Raw genomic sequence first — 22,089 nt, forward strand, 5'->3', positions numbered from 1 at the left:
CCTTCAGGAGCCCATATTTTCTGTTGTTTGTAAAGAAAATGGGCAGACCCATTGGAGAGTCCCTGGGCCATTAATGCAATTTCCACTCTTTGCCCTCTTCTAGGTCTCTAACCCACAGATTCTCAACCTTGGCTGCCTACTAGAATCACCTGGGGAGTTTAATACACACCAATGCCTGGGCCTCTCCCTAGAGAGTTCTGATTTACTAAGTCTGGGGTGCAGCTTGCCTGTTGGGGTTCTCAAAAACTCCCCATGTGATTCTGCTGTGCCACCATTTGAGAATTACTCTTGTAAACGGTGCAGAGCGGTGTCCAATAGAAATAGAGCACAAGCCACAAATGCAAGCCACAGATATAATTTTAAATTTCCTAGTAGTTGTACTTAAAGAGTAAAAAGAAAGAGGCGATACTAGTTTTAATAATAGATTTCATCTAACGTTATTTCAACATGTAATCAACGTAAACGGTTAATGAAATCCTTTGCGTTTTTTTTGCCGTTAGACTTCAAAATCTAGTGTGTGTCTTCCATGCACAGCATACCTCAATCCAAACAAGCCATGTTTCAAGCGCTCAAGAGCCACCAGTGACTGCCAATATTCTGACCACTAGGAAGTGGCTACCGTATTGGACATCACCCCATAGGCCATTTGGTTGGGGGAGGGTGTGCAAGAATAAGAGTGTCACCTGGAGTGGGCTGAACAATGACCCAACCCCACACATCCATCGAATCATCATTACCCTTTAATGGCACTAAGGGACTCTGCAGATGTGATTATGTTAAAGACCCTGAGATAGAGCAATCATCCTCACTTCTCCTAGTGGATAAATGCAATCACATGTATCCTCGCAGGAGGGAGACAAGGGAGATTTCACAAATGGAACAGCAGGTGATGGAACCACAGAGGCAGAGACCGGGGTGATGAGGAAAGTAAAAGAATGCTGGCAGCCCCTAGAAACGGGGAGAGTCCGGGAACAGATTCTCCCCAGAGCCTCCAGAGGAAGCGCAGCCTTTCCGCTACCTTGATTTTAGCCCTGAAGAACTCATCGCAGATTTCTAGCCTCCTGTGAGAGAATAAATTTCTGTTGTTTTAAGCTCCTAAATTTGTGGTCACAATAGGCAACTAATACAGCCCATTTAATAAAAAAGCACTTCCTTTTTATCTGTATGATTGAAGTTATCACAGTCTTTCTTCTTTTATTGCTGGTTGGATATTGATTTTTTTTTTTTTTCTGGAGGGCAGGGACCTGTCTTATTCACTGATGAACCTTCTATCACACTTAGCAAGTAAAGTGCTCGTTGCAGGAGCACAGTAAAGCACCGGAAGCCCAGCCTCGGGGATGCCCAGATTCTGGTGTGCATTCAGCAAAAGCGAGAAGGAAAGGCTGCCTCCCAAAGGGGTCTGTATATGGGAAAGCAACAGATCACAAACATCCCAGATGACCACTGGATCGCCTGCCTGCCCTGGCCACCGGAAGTGTCTTTGAGAAGCCGTGACCCCTGTGTAGAGAAAAGGGAGAAAGCACTAAATGCAGGACTGGCTGAAAGGTCTGACCTTTGAGGCCAATTCCTGTGCAACTGGCCTACCCGTGCCTGTCCCCACACAGACCCACCCCCAAGCGATCTGGAAATTTCCAGTCCTTTTGCTAAGCTGCCTGAAATAGACGTGGTTAAGAGTCTCACAAGTGAAAATGCCTCTTCACACATTTGCTCAATAAGAGAGCTTTTCTCCTAACACAGAAATCAGCTGCCCAGAGGGTGTGCAAATTTGATTAGGAAGTCCCTCTGAGGCAGTTTCTCGAATAGCCTGACCCTGGCAGCATCAGTATCACCTGAGATGCTGGCTTATCCTGCCCCCGTTCACTAAAAATGATATATCACAGACCGAACACTCACTGCCTTTCAGGATGGAACCTTCCAAGGTGCCATAATCACATTGCGACTGGACAGGAACTATCATGGATGAGGCACCTCATCTTAAGGAATCTACTCTGGGACGGGCATCCTTATCCCATTTTACGGCTGAGGCTCAAGCCAGACTCACACAGCTAATGATCGTGATCACCTCCACCTGAAGACACAGGAGGAGTCTGAGGACTCTGCAGGTGGCTCTCCGGCCCCCAGTCTTCCATACAACCTTCAGGAAGTGGTGTAGGGGTCTTCATTGGGGTGTTTGGTGAGATCCAGGCTTTTGGCGTTAGTGAGTGAGAACAGGCTTTGAAGTCGACAGAAACGGAGTCTTTTGCCTTTGCCACCTACAAAAAAAGAGTCTTCATTGCAGAAAAACTTGCAAGAGAATCCTGGTTTTCTTTGGTTTGTCTGGTAGCATCTGCAGAAACTCATAAAGCATGCTCTTTCCCAGAGGAATGTCTGCATGGCATGCTCTCTGGCCGAGCACCACTATGATGCCTTCAAGTCACCACTACCCCTTCAAGTCACAGCCTAATGTCACTGCCCCAGAGACACCATCGCTAATCAGGTCATCTAAAGGACCTACTCCTTCATCCCGAGTTCACCGCCTGTTTCCTTCATAACACTTATCCTTTGCAATTATTTCTGGTTTGTTTACTTTCTGCTTTGAGCAGGGAGAGGGATGAAGGAAGGTGCTGTGTGTACTAGGCCTGACCCAAAAGATAGTAACTCTGCGACTGGAAACTTGCAGGTGTTTAATATTTGCTCATCAGTGCAGCAAGCCGCTACTGCTCTGTGCTTTGTAACAACCCATACTCCCCCCAGGAACGCTGATTCATCTTGCCAGGGGCTAGGCCTTGGAAATGTGTGTTTGAAGGTTGTTTCAGGGCTGATTCTGATGTAATCAGTCAGTAGAACGGCATGTGGAACCCCTGTGCCTGCCTCCCTCACACAATTTTTATTCTCTTTGCAGTGACAGTCATGGCAACAACTTAATTCACACACTCATTTCTGGGTCTTTGGGATGCCTTGAGAGTAGCCTCTGAATCCTATTTGCATGTGTCCCACTTGTCTGCCCATGAGAAGCCATGAATTCGATTTTAGTTCTATACATGGTGATTTAACACTCATCACAGTCTTTGGGAGAATATTCAGGGCAGTGGAGAAATTGTGATTTCTGGGAAACTCATTTTAAGGTGCTTGGAACCTGAAAGTAACATATATCCTTTGGGGGCTTGTGAAAGAACTGGAAGTGGGAGCACCTGAGGTTGACCAGATGGGCTCAAAGCAGCATTGCATGATGGAAGAACACCCAAACACTCGTTCAGCAATAGATGGGTAACCGTAGGGTGTAGAGTTCCAGCTACACAGCGGAAGAAAGAGCAGAGATGAGATGAAGCACCTGGGCCCTTGCTATTCATAGTGTGGCCTGTGGACCAACAGCATCAGCTTCGCCAAAGACCTTGCTGGACACTGGGAATCCCCACCCCCACTCTAGAACTACCCAATGGGAACCTGCCTTTTGATGATCTCCCCGCAATTTAGAACAACTAGATAACAGTCTATAACATTTCAACCTCTGAGAAGCGCTGACTTACACCGATGGCAAATAGGAGCTTGGTGAACCAGAGGCAATTCCTTAGAATTTAGGAATTCCTTAGCTTAGAGGAAATTCCACTGTGGACATATTCAAGCCTTGATCACATCCAAGGAGAGTGTGAGTCAGGGAAACAGGGCTTATCACTCTTGCATTCCTGAATGTCCTGTTTCCTTGAGGAGGGTATAAGCTAAGGGGCCAAGGAGTGGTCACTGAACGCCTTTCGGTTCCTCACAGCGTGCAGCCTTGGGACCTAGAATTTGGGTTTTGGTAGGCAGTGACACCAGGTAAAGATCATTCCGAGGGGCTGACAGATCTGCTTCTGCCATTTTCTCTTAAATACTTCGGGCCTAGGAACCTTAGCCAGCCCTCCTAGGATGATGCGTGAATATGAAGATCACAGAATTTTAGGAAATGCTTTAGGAATCTGTTATTCATGCTCATAAACATAATGTCCATTCCTCAGAGCTGGGTCTTTCCAGAGTCAGAGGTGTGGCTGCGTTGCTGTAATCTGCATTAAATGCCCCAGAGGCAAGGTTACATAAAAGTGCAAGAAATCAAGAAACCAATTTGGGTAGCAGCTGAGAAACAAAACAAAAACAAAATGTTGGTTCTCTGGTTCATTGACTTTCATCTTCTCCCTAGGGCACAAAAAACTCTCAACCGTATCATAATGTCCCCGGTACACTTCCCCTTCCCTGCACACCACTCTCTGTGCTCCTCCCCCCTACCCCCAACCCCGCTGTGGATTATCACCAGCCATAATTCTGATTCTGAAGGGACTGCAAACATGACCTCACATTCAGCCTCTACTGCAGGGATCTGTGTGCTATCGCAGCGCCCGGAGTACGTGCAGTGTGAGAGCTTCTTTAGAAAATTACAGAACAAAACAGTCCTGAAATATATGTGTATGGTGCGAGTGTGTGTGTGTGTACGTGTGTGTGCTTTTGTGTAGGTGTGGACCCTTGCCTTTACAGCAATTAGAAAAGAAGAGACTTAGGACAGTGAAAGGAGAGAACTAGACTAAAATAGATAATTCAGCGTAAGTAAACATGGCCATCTTCTCAAGAAATAAAACAAAAATTAAACTCTGCCCCAGCCAGGAACTCTAGTATTTGTTCTTGAAGGAAAGTATGCTCCTGATGATACTGTTCTATTTTTTTCAAAAAAATGAACTGCTTAGAAAGAATGCACAAATGTTCTGAGAGTTCCATAGGTCTGTGAGGAAGGCTGGAAAGAGCCCAGGAGCTGGACAGCTGCTCAGCCAGAGGAGAGACTTCATCTCTAGCCACCACCTAGCCACAGGGACATCTGAGTGTCCCCTCTGCAGCTCTATCTGCACACCTTTAAAATGAGAATGATAACAAGCGTCAGTCATACTTCTTTGTATTAATATAATGAGAGGAACACGTTTCGAAAAGTACACATTGACTCACCAAATGCAACGTCTGAGTAATTTCTATGGATATGACTCATCCCTACTTTGCTGAATCTCTCTCCAGCAAGCAAAGGCATTTTCAGGGTTCACCACTACTGTAGCAGAGGAACGAAAGCCCTTAATTGCTTCCATTCCTCTGGAAGAATCCCCATACTCTAAGACTCATGCTGAGACCAGGAGCTTCACAGCACAGCCAAATCTAAGCTGCAATGGCGTGGAGGGGGAGGTAAGTTTTCAAATTATGCTCAGCAGCCCCCTTCCCACCTCTCCATACCCAACTCCACACCCATTGCCAGAGCCTTTGGAAACCTTTGTGTGAATTAGCAAAAGGCACCCCTCTCTTGAGTGGTGTCTCAAATAGTGTATCTCTTCATATATATAAAATAAGGAATTAGCCCATATGGTTATGGAGGCTGAGAGGTCCCAAGATCTGCACTCAGCACGCTCAGACTCAGGAGAGCTGACAGTGTATGTTTCGGTCGGAATCCAAGTCCGAAGGCAAGAGAAGACCAATGTCCCAGCTCAAAGGCAGTCAGACAGAGAGCAAATTCTCCCTCACTCTTGTTATTCTATTCAGGCCTTCAATGCCTTGGATGAGGGCCAACCATGTTAGGGAGGGCAATCTGCTTTACTCACTCTGCTGATTTAAATGTCAATCTCATCGAGAAACCCCCTCACAGACACACCTAGAATAACGTGTGGCCAAATATCTGGGCACAACCGCCCAGCCAAGTGGACACATAAAGTAACCATCACAAGGAGGGTGCATGGTGGACCACAGGCTGCATTCCACTCCCCCTCTGCCTATCGGCTGGGCACAGGTGTGTAGAAGACGATCTGCGTAAACACACACAGTGACCTGCCCTCCACGGTAAGGACCGCCGTAAGAAATGACGTCTTCTCCAGAATCAGGGACACCATAGTCCCACCTTTGTGGTTCCCTCAATCCCACCATAGTTTCTGGACCGATCACTGTTTGGGCTCCACATAATACCCCAACAAAGGGCATTTCACCTTAAGAGTCGTTTGAATGCAGCCTCTCTTTAATTTTTCACTCGGGGTTCCCCCAGACAATCCTCTGAGTTCCGTGACTTACAGGGGTCAAAGCTACAATGTTGAACCCTTCCATTCACTGATGGAGGTACAGCGATTTCCCTGGACTGGTGGGTCTGCACAACACATTCAATCCCCCCTCAGCGAGGCAATGAGAGAACAGAGAAAATCTAAAACAGCAGAAAGAGGACAAAAAAAAGCAAAACAAAACAAAATTAAGCCCACAAAGTAAGCAACCATGTAAATGAACAGGGAGATAAACAGAAATAACAACCGCCAAAGCATTCAATGAGTCCCGAGTCCCAGAGACGGCACTTGAATAGAGCTGTAGCACACGGGGTGAGTCATTGTTTACCAGCCACGGACAGGCTGCTGTCAAGTCTGAACGCGTGTGCAACGGTGAGGAGTGGAACGTGCCGTGCGGGGAGAACCACGGTTTAGGGCCAGCAGTGGGAAGCAAACCAATCCTACCTTCATCGTGTCTCTAAAAAGAAGGGGGGGTGTAAAATTCCCCATTTAAGGCTCACATGTTCAATATATAAATGTTTCATGAAGCAAAGGGCTGGAATAATGGCAGTTCCAAGTGAGTTTAAAAAAAAAAAAAGGGTTTAGATGTTGTCAGCTAAGAAATATAGACAGTGCCACCAGGGAGAGCTGGAGAATACAGCACTTGCTATGGTAACAGGTTTAGAAACCAAACGTGACTCTGGTGTGGAAGTGGAATCTTTTACGCTGGAGGAATAAGCATGAATTGCGTTGCCTTAAAATAGACTTTCAGTGTCCATCCCTGAGATCTGAAAACCTGGAAATGAACCCAGATCCAAGGAGGGGGGAGCTTTGAGAACGGGGCTGTCAGGCCGCGTTTCAGGCAGAGTGTGAATGGACCTCCGGCTTTCAGATGGCCAAATGGATGGTTGTTGTATGGAGATGGATCTGCTGCTATGTCGACAGCTAGTCTGCTAGAAACTCAGCTTAATCACAGTAGTTGGAAACTTGGTTCCAGGCCAGCCTGCCCAACAGAAACCAAGGACAGGGCTCCCAAATGCTCTTAGTATTTGAGCCTCCACTTGGAGAACCCAGACCTCTGTCTCCTAAGGGAAGAGAGTCACCATCCCTGTCCCACTCTCCAGTCCAGCTTCCTGGCCAGCTTAGCCTGGCATAGCCTCCCTTCCTGCACACTTGTGTGTCCAGTGAGTGCCTCAAACCCAGACGTCCGGACCTGGGCTCGCCCTGCGGGCTCCCTATCTCAGCAAATGGCAGCTCCATTCTCCCAGCTAGATAGGCCAAAAGCCATGGGTTCATCCTTGACTTTTTCTCTCACACCCCTCCTCTAATCACCTGTAATTCTAATGGCTCTACTTTCAAAATATACCCAGAATTTGGCTGCTTCGCACCGCTCCTAGCGCTATCACCCCAATCCAAGCCACCATCACCCTATTCCTGGATTACTGCCATAGCCCCCTAACTACGCAGCCCGCCTCCTTCCTTTGCCACCCTGGGTCTATTCTCAATACAGGCTAGTCAGATCATGTCACTCCAACAGTGAAAGCCAAAGTCTTTAAAATGACCTATCAGGACTCACAAACTGTTCTCCCCACCTCTGGTCACCTGTCTTGCCTTATCTCTGTCACTTTCCCCTCTGTTCATTCTGCTTCAGCCTCACTGACTTTGTCTCACTTCCTTTAATACGCCAAACTTAGTCCCACCTCAGGGCCTTTGCACTTGCTGCTCCCTCTGCTCAGAATATTCCTGTCCCAGGTGCCTCACTCCCTCACTCCCTTCAGGCTTTCAGGTCTAGACATCAATATCTCCCTAAGGGCTTCCCTGGCCCCGCTGTCTCAAACGTAACCCCCTCCCCATGTGGATTGGCAGAGAGGGGAAGGGGGAGTGGTATCTCCCCAAGCCGACCCAGAGTCTGAGGCTGTTTAATGTTTTACCATCTTGTAGCTGCATGATCTGGAACACATGACCTCCTGGCCAGGAAGGGAAGAGAGACTTTGGATGGAGGGATGGCACAGACCAGTTTCCTGCAGACTGGCTTCAGGTGGTCCAACAGTTTTACCTCGTTGCAGGAGGCCTAGGAAGGATAGTATTCTACATGCTCAGGAAGGAAAGGAGAACAAGACATGGGTGAATTCTGTATCATGAACTACAAGCTGTTTCCTTGGAGATCCTTCACTGCTTGGGCAGTAAAGTTTTTTGTCTCCCTATATTATTGTTCTAAGATTCATCTTAGAGTGATTCCTTTTCGTTCATCCACTCAACAAATATATTTTGAATGCCTCCTACGTGTCAGACATTGTGAATGATACTGAAGATACAAGATGACGTGAGGTAGCCTTGGGTTCCAAGCTGCAGTGCCCAATAGCAGGGGGGTAGAGGGCGCTGAAATAGACTCCAACTGCTCCCACCTCAAGTCAATGGCGTGCTGCACATGCCCTGTTGGGTGTAAGTGCGGGATGGACAGAACAGTTCTACTCTTCCCAGGAATGCTGATGTTGTAAGGGGGTGCTACCAATTTAAGCGTCCTAAAAGTTCTTGCAGTTGTCTCAGAACCTTATAGATCCATTATAGACACATGTAGCCACATAATTAATCATGATCTCCTTTCAAGAAATAACAAGCTCATAAATGTGCACTTGATCTTCTCAGAATAATGAATTGAGCACAATTTCCTTCTTCTTGGGACCTCAGGTGGACATCAAGGAATCTTTGGCTGCAATTACAGGCAAAAATCTAAACATGCTTGCAACAACAAGGATAGAGTTTAATTTGCTTTTTTTTTTTTTAAAGATTTTATTTATTTATTCGACAGAGAAAGACAGCCAGCGAGAGAGGGAACACAAGCAGGGGGAGTGGGAGAGGAAGAAGCAGGCTCATAGCGGAGGAGCCTGATGTGGGACTCGATCCCGTAATGCCGGGATCACGCCCTGAGCCGAAGGCAGACGATTAACCACTGTGCCACCCAGGCGCCCCTAATTTGCTTTTAATGTAATGCTTCGGAGTGGAAAATGTAAGATTAACACAAATTTATGAATACAATTTATGTAAATTAAAAACACATATTCTCAAAACCATAAAACACTATATATTCTCCAAGGAAGCATGTATATCTGTTATATATGTTACACGTCCTCACTAGGTGCTTATGGAAGAGCAGGGAAAAGGAGTGGGGATCCTGATGAAAGGAGGGAAGGACAGAACGAAAGAGCCTCCTGGCATGGACCACGGTATACTACTAAGTTGGACCATGGTGCTATGTGCCATCGACTGAGGGACACTAAGTTGTCAGATATAAATTTTTTTTAAAGATTTTATTTATTTATTTGACAGAGATAGGGACAGCCAGCGAGAGAGGGAACACAAGCAGGGGGAGTGGGAGAGGAAGAAGCAGGCTCATAGCGGAGGAGCCTGACGTGGGGCTCGATCCCATAACGCCGGGATCACGCCCTGAGCCGAAGGCAGACGCTTAACCGCTGTGCCACCCAGGCGCCCCGTCAGATATAAATTTTACATCTTATTATCCTTGCTTGAAGAGACACTCAAAAACATTTGTTGAATGCCCTAATGAAAAGACATCAATCTAAAATTAGTCTTTAGAGCCACAAGACCAACTGACAAGTCTTCCTTCTCTACTTCCGTATTCTACTTTCTGATCTAAGCCCAGAGTTACAGATCTAATCTGTAAGTAGAGAAGGATGATGTGTCACGCCCTTTGCCTACCAAACTGACAAACACAGAAACTGCAACACTCAAGACAAAAGGTGACAAGGCATTATGACCCATTTGAGGCTGAGAGTTATGTTAAAACCCAGGTTGGCTTTTACTTAATGAATCAAGAATAATGTTATTTAAACATTTTTTTACTCTGAAATATCAAACCCTGGAAGGGTAGGCAGATAAGCAAGAGCTGGATGAAGTCAAAGTCCAACACTGATATATATATTTTATTTTTCTAGAGATGATAGCTAGTTGTAGTATCTTGTAGTTCAATAAATGGATCTTCTTGGGGGAAAAAAACCCTCACATGCAAAACAAAAACTAGCCTGGATCCAGATTTAAATTTTACTGACAGCAAATGTTACCTTAAGAAATCACATTCTTTAATTCTACTGTAATGGATATAGCAATGAAACAAATGTGATTTTTCAGCCTGTTAAGCACACATCAATACAAAAGTGAGGCATGCTGGTAATTAGATGAAAGGTGGCTTATTCCAAGGCAGAAAGCTTGGAGTTAACAACATTTGGAGGACAGTATTCTTTAATAGTTAGTACTTATTTTAAGGTGCCACTAAGATTTAGAAAAGTACATGATTTTTTGTTAAATGTGCATTTGCAAATCTATTGACCACTTGTTACTTTGAACTACTGGCATCTTTGATATAATTTTTGTTGTATTATGTAAATTACCTGAGTTATAATGAACAGTCTATAAGATCATATGTGTTTAAAATTTATAATTGCAGCTAATGTGAAAAACATTAGGAAATCAATTTTTATGTCTTGCTTTTTTAAAAATGATAACTCTGTGTACATCTGCGGCTCCTGTGATATTCACTTCTCCAAATATGAGACACAAACCTCTTTCACATCACATATTGTTATGGACTGAATGTATTTTCCCAAATTCATACGTCAAAGCCCTAACCCCCCAATGGAGCTATATGAGTATACCCCACTTTTGGAAAGTTCTCATTACACCACTTCAGTTTTATGAAAGAGCTACATTAGTACCTGCTTTCACTAGCTGAAAAATATCCAAAGAGAATATTCACTGTTACAAAAAAAGCAGTTACTGTACTAATGCAGGTCGTTTGTAAAAGCAAAGTGGTATAACGAAAACTTTCCAAAAGTAGGATATCATCCTGGCTTTATGCCATTTCGGCTTGCAAAAGGTTTCAACAGGAACACTCTAGTTTTGGATAGCTGAGGAAAGCTGTATTTGGAGATGGGGCCTCTGAGGAAATAATTACGGTTAAAAGAGGTTATAAGGCTTGAGGCCCTGATCCCATAGGGCCTTAGCACTCTTTCTTCTCCAAAACACAAAGAAGAGGTCATGCTCATGTCAAAGGCAGCTGTCTACAAACCAGAAAAAGAGCCCTACAAGAACTGAACAAGAACCTTGATCTTGGACTTTAAGCCTCCACAATATGAGAAAATACATTTCTGTTGTTTAAGACATCTAGTCTATGGTATTTCATTGTGGTGGCTGAAGCAGACTAATAAATAATAATTGCGTGTAATTTATATATTTTATTGGTACCGTGCACCAAACAAATTTGATTAAGGTATTAACTGATTGGATTCTACTAAATATATAAGCTTCTTCTATCTAGATTTTGAATTCATTCTGCAAATTGGGATTTATGAATATATGGCATTTGTGCTACCATTCTCCATTCCTAAATAAATGGTAGATTACTAATTGATCACAGCATTTGTTCCTACTGAATCTAGACTGGACTTTATAATCCTTGTCAGCAATCCAAACAGTCACCATCAATAGACATATACTTTTAAGTTGATCTGTTTGCCATTCATGTATTAGACTATAAACTCATTGAGTGCTTGGATATTATCTTATTTCTTTTCTACAGTCTCTAAAACTCCATGTGATAGAAGCTGAGTAAATTCTCACTGAGTTAAGTAGACTGCATCCTAAATATAAGCCTTCTATAAAGAAAGTTCCCTACATAGGAGTTTTGGGTCCTGAGTTAAGATAAACTTGTCTTGACTCTACACAAGTGCAGGGGAAAGAGAGCATCTTGTGTACTTTTAACTTCAACTGAATTTTTATCAAGTATGAATAATGAGCCATAATAATGATCATCATCATAATTCATAACAATAATGCATCATTCATAATAATGATTGGCTCATTATGCATCATTATGGAGGAAGTTCAAAGCTGGAAGATGCAAGGACACAAAGGATTGGAAAGCTCAGGCCCTTGCTTTGAGAAACCCCCCATCTATTTGAGATAGCAGGCTCTTACACATGAAAATCCCACTCACAATAGGAATAGGATGTGACAAGGGCCATTGCCAAGTGGATGGTTTCGACAATAGGAGCATAAGGGTTCAGAAGGAGGAGGGAAATATTTTCCTTTAAAGTTAAAAGGAAATTCGATAGATGAACCAATTCCGCAGAGTTCATTTATTTTTCCTCTGTTTTCTCATAACAAGCTCCCCTGCGGTCGTCTGTTGATTTATCAGATTAGTCTATTCCCCAAATAAAGACATACTTTCTATATTGCCCCACCCCATCATATACAAAGCAGACGGAAGAAAATGATTTTCTAAATCCTTAAGCTGCCTGAGAGATGCAACATGTCCTCTCTTTGAAGACTCAGTGCCCCATGGTCAAAGTCTTGCCATCCTGATTTAAGGTCTCCACACCCTCAATAGCAATTTGCAGGAACAGAAAAGATGTGAGACTACAAAACCATCTTTGAGCCCCAAATTCTAAAAACTAACAAATTGGTTGGTCTTCTACCTGCAGGCAGGCACTTCCTAGGGCTAAACCTCATTCATGAGTTACATCAGTAGAGCAGAATTTAAACTTTTAACTAAGAATTTGGTCTTGTTGCAGAAGAAAGAGAAATTAAGGAATCAATCCCACTTATAATTGTACCAAAAGCCATATGATACCTAGGAATAAATCTAACCAAAGAGGCAAAGGATCTATACTCTGAAAACTATAGAACACTTATGGAAGAAATTGAGGAAGACAGAAAGAAATGGAAAGACATTCCATGCTCATGGATTAGAAGAACAAATATTGCTAAAATGTCTATGCTACCCAGAGCAATCTCCACATTCAATGCAATCCCCATCAAAATACCATCAATATTTTTGACAGAGCTGAAAGAAGTAATCCTAAAATTTCTATGTAACCAGAAAAGACCCTGATTAGCCAAAGCTGGTGGCATCATAATTCCAGATTCCAAGTTATATTATTAAGCTGTAATCATCAAGACAGTATGGTACTGGCACAAAAATAGACACATAATAGAATAGAGAACCCAGAAATGGACCCTCAATTTTATGGTCAACTAATCTTTGACAAAGCAGGAAAGAATATCCAATGGAAAAAAGAGTCTCTTCAACAAATGGTGTTGGGGAAATTGGACAGCCACATGTAGAAGAATGAAACTGGATCATTTTCTCACACCATACACAAAAATAGATGCAAAATAGATGAAAGACCTAAATGTGAGACAGGAATCCATCAAAATCCTAGAGGAGAACACAGGCAGCAACCTCTGTGACCTCAGCTGCAGCAACTTCTTGCTAGACATGTCTCCGAAGGCAAGGGAAACAAAGGCAAAAATAAGCTATTGGGACTTCATCAAGATAAAAAGCTTTTGTACAGCAAAGAAAATGGTTGACTAAACCAAAAGACAACCTACAGAATGGGAGGAGATATCTGCAAATGTCTTATCAGATAAAGGGCTAGTATCCAAAATCTATAAAGAACTTATCAAACTCAATACCCCCAAAACAAATAATCCAGTCAAGAAATGGGCAGAAGACATGAACAGACATTTCTCAAAGAAGACATCCCAATGGCCAACAGACACATGAAAAAAATGCTCCACATCGCTTGGCATCAGGGAAATACAAATCAAAACAATGAGATACCACCTCACGCCAGTCAGAATGGCTAAAATGAACAAGTCAGGAAACGACAGATACGGTCCAGGATGCGGAGAAAGGGGAACCCTCTCACACTGTTGGTGGAAATGCAAACTGGTGCAGCCACTCTGAAAACAGTATGGAGGTTCTTCAAAAAGTTAAGAATAGAGCTACCCTATGACCCAGCAATTGCGCTATTAGGTATCTGACCAAAGGATACAAACATAGTGATCCAAAGGGGCACCTGCACCCCAATGTTTATAGCAGCAATGTCCACAATAGCCAAACTATGGAAGGAGCCCAGATGCCCATCAGCAGATGAGTGGATAAAGAAGATGTGGTATATATATCCAATGGAACATAACTCGGACATTAAAAAAATGACATCTTACCCTTTTTTTTGAATGACATGGATGAAACTAGAGGATATTATGCTGAGCTAAATAAGTCAATCAGAGAAAGAATATTATCATATGATTTCACTCATATGTGGAATTTAAGAAACAAAACAAAGGATCATAGGGAAAGGGAGGGAAACATAAAATAAGACGAAATCAGAGAGGGAGACAAACCATAAAAAGACTCTTAACTATAGGGAACAAACTGAGGGTTGCTGGAGGGGGGTCGGGGGGATGGGGTACCTGGGTGACAGGCATTAAGGAGGGCACGTGGTGTAATGAGCACTGGGTGTTATATGCAACTGATGAATCACTGACCTCTACCTCTGAAACTAATGATATCCTATATGTTAATTAAATGAATTTAAATAAAATAAAATTAGAAAAAGAAAGAATTTGGTCTTGCTGGACTAGTGGTAGTGAATCATCTCTGTCCTTTCAATTACCAGGAAAACAGCCGATCACCCAGCACACCATAAGCAATAAGAAAATCAGCAGGACATTTTGCTGAGGCGGATGTTGGTTAGCAGTTGATTACAGAGAGATTCTAAATCATTCTGCGAGTCTGTTGATTTTTTTTAAGTGAAAACGAGATAAAAAAGACAAAGTATTAAGCTTCCCACGCATGAAGACTCCAAATACCCCGTAAGGCCCTGAAACTTGTACCAAGTGGCATCCCGGGGTTTTTGGAGTAGTTCACTGTAGTAGACACTGAGTCAGGCCCCATATTACTTTTTCCCTGGCAGTCATCCAGTTTATTTATAGAAGAAGATAAAAGAAAAGACATATCCCCAGGCTCCATGCTGGGCTCCATAAAGAGGCATCTCCTGTTTTCCTCTAAATTTAAAAAAGCACAGAGAGAATCTTGTTTTCAAGATGTAGAACCACTTCCTCCTACCTCCAACCCTTGACCTTCAACCCCACTGTCCTAGGAACCTGGCTCTCCAGGAAAGGAACCGGAATCTGGTTGATGGAGCTACTATTTTAAGAATGTCAAAATAACTTCATTTCTGAGAAGAGCTGGGAATTGGTAGAGCTTCCTCTGTTTAAAAAGGAGAAATTTTTCTATTACCGAGAGAATCACTTTCTCCAGTCATAAACAAACAAATGAAACAGCACTAAGGACAGAAATATTGCAAAAGGGGAGAAGGAAGGGGGCAAGGGCGACTGCTCTTATTCTTATTTTTGAGGAGGTAAATAGGCAGAGGAGTCTTTCTGGCCCCCTTGTTCACCTGCCTCTCCCAGCCTGGGCTCGGTCCTCCACACCCCCAGGTCTCCCTCCCCTCGCCGGCTCAGCTGGAGAAATCACAGTGTCAGTGGTTTTCTGGCTCTTCTCAAAAGAGAAATCCCCAACAAGTGTAGAGTTCTTTGCCTGGAGTCCCAGGGATGAGAAGAAGAAAGGAAAACAGAAAAGAAGAGGAAGAAAGTCAACATTATTGAGCTCATAGTTAATGCCAGACATGTTATATTCTAATTAATTCCAACAACCAGCTCTGAGGCTCTGGAGTCAGAAGAGACCTAGATTTGAATTCCAGCTCTGCCACTTACTAGCTATTAGATTTTAACCTCCCTGAAAGTAGTCTCACCTGTAAAGTGGGGTTGCTAATAACAATCTTCCAGGGTTATAGAGAAGATTACATGAGGTCATGCACATAAAGTACTTAATGTAAAAGTGGTAGCAAAAATTTATCAAAACTTAGCTCTATTTTATAGGTGAAGTATATGACTCAAAAGATAGGTGACTCTCTTAACCAAGCGATTCCCAGAAGATGGCACGTTTGATGCTTGACTAGTTCAAAACATGAGACAAGAGTGCATGTGGCTTTTAAAGGCAGGTGCATTCTCTATACTTTCAGGAGTCGCTTCCTACTCTCCATTCATAATTGCATGAAATACTGATCTTTCGAAGTTACTTTCAGATCCTGCATGTCAGAGCCCGGGCCGTCCTAGTGGTCAGCTTGAGGACTCAGCTAGCTGAGGGCCCCAGGGAACGTTTTCCTGCCAGACAAGGCTCTCCTGTTGCCTCCCCCCACCTCTCTTTTGAATGGGTTCCTTTGCACTTACTCCCCCAAACTTCCGGCCTGTACTTCAGCAGCAGCTCCCCTCCTCCACTCCTCCTGTGGGGTTCTTACCCACGGATCTCATGGTAGAGTCAGAATTCTCACCAAATAGTATACTTAACTCTTCCGCATTTCCTGACTCCCTTAACATTACAGGGCCATCTGACTTGTTCTGGCCAGTAGAATGGGATGAGAAGTGACATCCATCACTTTTGCACTGAGGCAGATAGAGGCGATGCCAGAGTCTCTGGCCTGACTTCTGCTGTGGAGTACAAAGTCTACATGAGCCAGATGTTAGCAGGTACTAAAGCAGCAGAGCCGTGGTTAGCTGGGGTTCCTGAGTGGTTGTGCGGAGCAGACCATTACACCATGGCACACCGGATACTTTGTCCAAGTCAACTTTTATTTTGTTAAAACACTGATTTGGGGCTGTGTGTTATTACAGCACAATCTAGCATGTCCCAATTTATATCAAATTCAATCCCTGCCTGTAAACTAGAATTGGGTCTCTTGCTCTTGGACACTTCTCCCGTACTGGGGCCCGTTTCGCCTCTCTGACCCCAGCACGCTCTGCAGCAGATGCAGAATGTGAAGTTCTAGTCACCATCCAGGAGTTTATTATTTGCATCCGTCCCTCACTTTCTCCCCCAAATCCGACCTCAACCCGAAAGAGGTCAGGAGGTAACCCCACTGGAGATTTCCTAAGTCACCAGAATAGAGAATGGAACTGGAAGTTTTCAGCTGATGCAGGGAGTCACTAGAGCAAGGAGGGGAAAAGTAGAGAAAGAGTTGACATTTTAGAAATCAGAGTTGCTCCGAAGTAGGAGTTAAAGTCTTAGAGTCTTGGAGCCAGCACTTCAGGATGGAGCAAGGAGGCCAAAAGGAAAGTGAGTCCTGATCAAAAGTGCACAGTCCTGGGCAATTCCCTCTCGCCCTGGTTGGTGGATGTGGCTCACCTCTATTGGGTCAGTGGGTAAATTTTCGGAAGTAATTCTGGCTGGCCTCAAGGGTCAGGTGTCTACTAGCCCAGAAGCACTGACCCATCTGCCATGCCAGGTGATCTGCTAAATCCTATCACACTTGTAAATGCACAGGGCTTATTCCATGCTCTTCAAGGCAGCGTACCTCTTTCCCCCAAAACCCACCGCTTCATACATCTCTCACCACTGGGTTCCAACCCAACACGCTTATGACTTGCTTCTTATTCTAAAAGCTTATTCACTTATGTAATGCAATTTCCCCAGAATAAGCACAGAGCTAATTGAGGAACTTAATGACTAATTTCTCAAGCCAAACAAGATGTTCGCATTACCTTTTTAACATGTGGGTTTGTGACCAGATTATCTGACTTGTCTATGAAAGCAATAATCACACCTTATACCCCAAGTAGCATTAAAAATCAATGTGCAGTGGAAAAGTTAATTAAGGTTATGAAATATTAATTATCCTTTTTGATCTTTTCATTTAAAAAATCCATTCTTCCTTCATCTGCTCTATATTCAAAGCCGAACTGTAGATGATGTATCTCTGAATTTACAAGGCTATAAGCAGTGATATTTACAAGATAAATCTGCATATCACACACTGAATATTCAATGAGAAGCAGCAGACTGCCCAGCAGCCCCTCTATTATTGATACCCTGCATAACTGGAGAGATTGTAAATCTTTGCTTATGGGCCAAATTAAATTTGTGATTAAATGTAAAGTTAAAAAGCCTTTTATTTCAGGCCCCAGGAAGTAGTGAGAGGAGATACTGTCACCAATGAGCTTTCTAAAATGATCCATTTTAAACAAAGCTAAAAGCTTTTACCATGAAGGAACACTGAGTCACCTCTGGAGTGGCTCTCATATCACTAAATTCTACCTGACTTTATTTAAGAGAAGATTATTCTTTTAAAAATTGTTTTTTCACTTTGTGCATAGGGGACCTCATCTATCCTATTCACCTTCTGCCAACACAATGCTCCTCATTCCTACTGAAACTGAGGAAAGCAAGAATTTATGAAAATGTGTACATTTAAAATCTGAAATTGTAAGATATCTTCAAATTCTAAACCCCTTCCCTTTATATAAAGCTGGTGCTACTGTTAGAACCCATGAAGGTGGTTTCAATTTAATTTTTATTGTGCTTTTCAGGCCACATGCAAGTTTTATTTGATGTTTTTATTACATTAAATGGTCAGTATATTACCTAACAGACAAATGAAATGGGCTAGCCCATCAGAGACGATGCCCCTACCCCAGCTTTTACAATTGTAGCAGATACTGCTTCTCTCGTGAGAAACTTCTGGGGGGTGCTGTCCCTAGAAGGGGAGGTGTGAGCATCCCAGAACCAGTTAAGGCAGTCAATCTTATAAAAGGAAGTACGAGTACTCCGTCCAGGACCCTGGAGCCTGCACTGTCACTCCCTCATTCACCTCTACAGTCCAGTGACTTCTTACTGCCGATGGTTATAACTCTGCCTAATGTCTTTCTTCTCTGAGGGTGGCGGAGTGTGCCGAGAGTGCCAGGGAGGTAGTGCTTCCAGGAGAAGCACCCAGCCGATGACCGATGAGGCCTGGTGGATAGACAGCATTTGATTTGCCTCTCAGCTGAGATAACTCTGACGCATGTTCTCCGTTACCTCCTAGAGTTCCCCGGGATGGTTGAGCTTCGTTTGCCCAGGACACCTGATATGTACCCTGCAGGGGCTTCCTTCACTTTCTTATTTCACTTCTCAACCCCCTTTCCGGTATTTCCTCATCACCTCCTTAAATAAACTCCTTATAGTTGAACCCTTGTCTAACAGTCCAGTTTTGGAAAAATCCAAAGGCAAGTCCTTTGTACTTCCGAGGATTCAAAAAGAAAAGCTATCTGCCTCCAAGTGATGGATACCTAAACAAAGAAGGGTCAGTAACCCTCGGTCCATGAAATGATGAACAACAGAATCACCTCTGATCCTAACTTGGTTGCTGCAAGAGTCCTGGGTGGTAGTTTTGCACGGAAACATGAATAAGAAGACCTCCAGCCTTGGAGTCCAACCATGAGCAGTGTGGCCGATGTTAGCCAGAGGGAGTAGAATCATACCCCCAAGACTTGTAGTAGGAAAAGCAGGGTTCTATTACCTCTCCCTTTACAGCAAGTAACCAGCAACGGTAAGAAGGCGGTGCAGCACTGAATTTCAATAAGCAACACCAGCTACTGTGGTTACTGGGTCCAGTGATGCTCTACTCGGGTACGGAGGTAGGAGCAAACATAAAGGCTGTGCTATCCAATATGATAGCCACTAATCATACATGGCTATTTAAATTTCCATCTAAATTAATGACAATTAAATAAAATTAAAAGTTGAGTTTCTAGTTTGAACTAGCCACATTTCAAGTGTTCAATAATTACATGCAGATACCCTCATGGCAGAAATTTCTATTGGAAATAGCCTCCCTAGTTTATTGGGTATTTCAGGAAGAAGGGAAATCTCAAGGAAGGAAGACATACCAACCTCTTGACCATTAGGGACCTAATGTACAGTGTGGTGATTACAGATAACCACATAGAGTTATATACGTGAAGGCTGCTAAGGGAGTAAATATTGAATATTCTCATCACAAAGAAGAAATGGTAATTCTACAAGGTGTTGGAGGTGTTGACTAATGCTCCAGTGATAACCATTTCACAATATGCAAGTGTATCAAATCACTGTGCTGTACATCTTAAATGTACACAATGTTATATGTCAGTTATACCCCAACAAAGCTGGAAAAATAAAGAGGGATAAGAGGTATTAAGATAATCATTAAAAAAATAAGAAGAAAAAATAAGAAGGCTTTATCTGCACCCTAAGTTTGTGAAGTTCACATCAGTTATGGAATTACAGAAGGTACAGAATTACAAAATTAGTGCAAGGGTCTAGAAATTATACAGGCCAACCTCCTGACCTAATGTTTTACCAGGTAGCATGAAAATAAGATGAGTGTACCTGGGACGACTGAAAGAAGTAATACATGAATGCTAAAGGAACTATAAAATTCCTACTGTAAATTAAAGAGGCAGAGGTTAATTTTAACTGGGATCAATAAGGTACACATGGAAGGGGTGGCATCTTCAATACGTCTTGATGTCTATGTAGGATTTCCGTAGGTGGAAAAGTGAGGGGAGGAGAGGCACTCTGTTCTAAGACAGAAGCAAGAAAGCAGAAACCATCTTCCAGGAAGGTTTAATAGCCAGCTTGTCTAGTAGTGAACAATAAAGATGGACCAATGGCCTGGGGCCACTTGAAGGAGAACCAAGAGAGTCAAACAGGTCTCCTTCCCAGCACAAAGTCAGAACTAAAGACCCTTTCTAGGTAGACAAAGACCTGGTCTTTCCCTCCATTTATTCCTCCTTAGCTAGCTGTCATTAGGCTACAACAAGTGATTTCTCATCACAAGATGGGCCTCAAGTGTTCTAGTGACCTATGCCCTCAGGGACAGCCCCTGTCTAAAATTCTGAAAGTCTTGAGGCTAATTCTGATAAACTACCTGAAGGTGGTCTCTCCACTCTTCCATTCAGGGCAAAGGAATTGACTACTTTTGTTTTGATGGTGTGGCTGCAGAAGGATACTGTTATGATGCTCTGTCCTGATCCCCACTCCAAAACCTTATAAAATGGCAGATGAAAGAACCTCAACTTTAAATCACTTAAGCAAACAGGGGATTTGCTGTAAGATTGCAGGGTAGCTCAGAGAATCAAAAAGAAAGCTTATCTCCTGAGCTTTGAGCAGGACAGGGAAGGTAGCTCTAATGAACTCAGAAGAAAACAGAAAAGTGCACATCACCTGGGCTTGCCCCGCCTTGCCTTCGTGCCGCTGTTCCGGAGTGCTTCTTATCCTTTCTGTCTGCACACAGGCTCTTGCCCAGCCGTGGACACAGCACCATCCCTGCAAATTAGCCTCCTTGTGGTTCTATCACCAGAGTGGGGCAGCTCCCATTTAAGAACTTACAAGGGGAAACTCAGGGCCATCTCTGGACCCATCACTGCGGTCACGAAACTAGGGACATGTAAAGTGATGGCAGTCCTTGTTTAGACCACATGACCAGGGTTGTGGGGAGAGGAGTTTCCCCCAAAGAAGGGGACAGGAGAGGGAAGATATAACTTGGCTCAGACATGACCACTTAGGGTAGCTGTTGTGGTCAGCCACCCCAAATGGAGTATAGGACACAGGGAGCATTTAGAACAGACTTTTAAGGAAAGGGTGGTGGGGGCAAGAATTTACAAAAGGTCTCACTTAACCAGACAGCTATCCTAAGATGTGTAAGAGGACTGATGTTAGCCAAACCTTGTCCTGCTCCTTCTCCAGTCTTGTAATCCTAGGGCTGCAGCAAAAAATACAGTTGCCCCCAATTTGCCAAACCCACCCATAAAATGCAAAGCACAGAACTCTTCTGTAAGAACCATACTACCATCAAAGCAAAGCCACACCCCGATTCCCATCCTCTCCTGTATTAGCTTCAGCATATTTTTCAGGCATACTTTGCATCTTTCACTAAACAAATGTATTTTCTAGGATTTAAATAATAAACAAATGCAAAATGTATCAGTGTGATAGATAGCAATATATTTTAAGACACAAATAGTTTAAAACTAAGGAGATCTAAAACTGGGAAATCCACTCCAGGAGACAGTTTTCTTGGGGGGAGACAAAGTGTCCAAATCACATGTGGTATCTGGTGGGGGCTACTCACTGCATAGAACTGGAGGCATTGCTGCCCTATCGTAATAGAACCAATGTGAGTTTGATCCTTGATGGGTCAGAAACTGTACCAGGTAGAGTTGTCGCACAAAGTAAACTTTACTTGCAGCAACTAAGGAGATCCTGGGGAATGGCTTCCAAAAATTTAGGGTTACAATGACTATTTAGATAGGAAAGCCTCATCATCATATGTAGAGGTGGGCATAAGGTCATGCATGTGTCTTAAGGAAACATGCCTATACACACATTGTGTGTTATGTAAATGAGGCTTGTTCTCCTTTAGGTGGA

The 22,089-nt window shown here is 43.4% G+C and overlaps 1 long non-coding RNA gene across 1 annotated transcript in view; it reads right to left on the reverse strand.

The window, feature by feature from the left end:
• Positions 1-489: 489 nt before the first annotated feature.
• LOC103671281 overlaps positions 490-22,089 on the reverse strand; it is a 49,165-nt gene continuing 27,565 nt past the window's right edge. Inside the window, exon 3 of the long non-coding RNA XR_570813.2 lies at positions 490-2,252. This is a non-coding gene — a long non-coding RNA (uncharacterized LOC103671281). The remainder of the gene's footprint in view (positions 2,253-22,089) is intronic.

The sequence above is a fragment of the Ursus maritimus genome, unplaced genomic scaffold, assembly GCF_017311325.1.
Source record: "Ursus maritimus isolate PB19 unplaced genomic scaffold, ASM1731132v1 scaffold_6, whole genome shotgun sequence".
Lineage (NCBI taxonomy): Eukaryota > Metazoa > Chordata > Mammalia > Carnivora > Ursidae > Ursus > Ursus maritimus.